This window comes from Cyphomyrmex costatus, unplaced genomic scaffold (genome assembly GCF_001594065.2).
Source record: "Cyphomyrmex costatus isolate MS0001 unplaced genomic scaffold, Ccosl1.0 scaffold686, whole genome shotgun sequence".
In the NCBI taxonomy this organism is placed as follows: Eukaryota; Metazoa; Arthropoda; class Insecta; order Hymenoptera; family Formicidae; genus Cyphomyrmex; species Cyphomyrmex costatus.
In genome coordinates, this window is record NW_017280251.1 from 28,165 (window position 1) to 29,102 (window position 938).

Below are 938 nucleotides of genomic sequence, written 5' to 3' on the forward strand. Positions count from 1 at the left end.
CCCCCCCCCCCCCGTGTGTGTGTGTGTGTGCGTGTGCGTGCGTGCGTGCGTGTGCAAAACATCAAATAACATTTAATGTCTGCTATTATGTATAAAACGCACGCACGCACTCACGCACGCACGGAAGGGTGCAAGTATAATTATAGAAATCGTATGTGTAGATACAGTAGGTTCCGCCCCCCTGAGGGCTCCACGACTGTTAAAAATAACCTAACCCAACCCATTCAGTGGTGTGATATAGCTCTCGTTTCGCGTAGAAAGTCGAAACCCACGTGCAACAGTACAGGCATGTGGCTTTCTGTGCGAAAACACTTCCATGATTGTACTGTTGCACGTGGGTTTCGACTTTCTACGCGAAACGAAAGCTATCTCACACCACTAAATGGGTTGGATTAGTCGGTACAGGTCTCCTCTGACAGTACTATCATAGCACCAGTACAATCATGGAAGTCGTGTGCCCCTTAGCAGGGGATGGAGGGAGACGAAAGTTACTTCCAACACAGCACAAGATGTCCATCGGACGTCCAAATGAGATCCATTTTATGTCGATACGTCCATGGACATATTACAAACGTCCTATGGAAACATCCTTTTAGGGATATCCATAGGATGTCCAGAAAAGGACAATTATTGAACGTTTAAATATATCCGTTTCACATCCGACTTTAATAGATAAATTATGGACGTCCATTGTATGTCTTATTCGGAATGTTCGACGGACGTCTGACTTAGAACATTTAATGGATCCAAACACATCCGTTTTACGTTAATACATCTGTTCTTGACCATATAATATATATATAATGTATAATATACATATATATATATATATATACAGAGTGTTTCCAAAATACCGCCCAGTATTTATATAGCGTTATGCCTGATAAAAAATTAAGTCGATTACTATTAGGAAATTTTTTTCCACCATGCTTACCGAA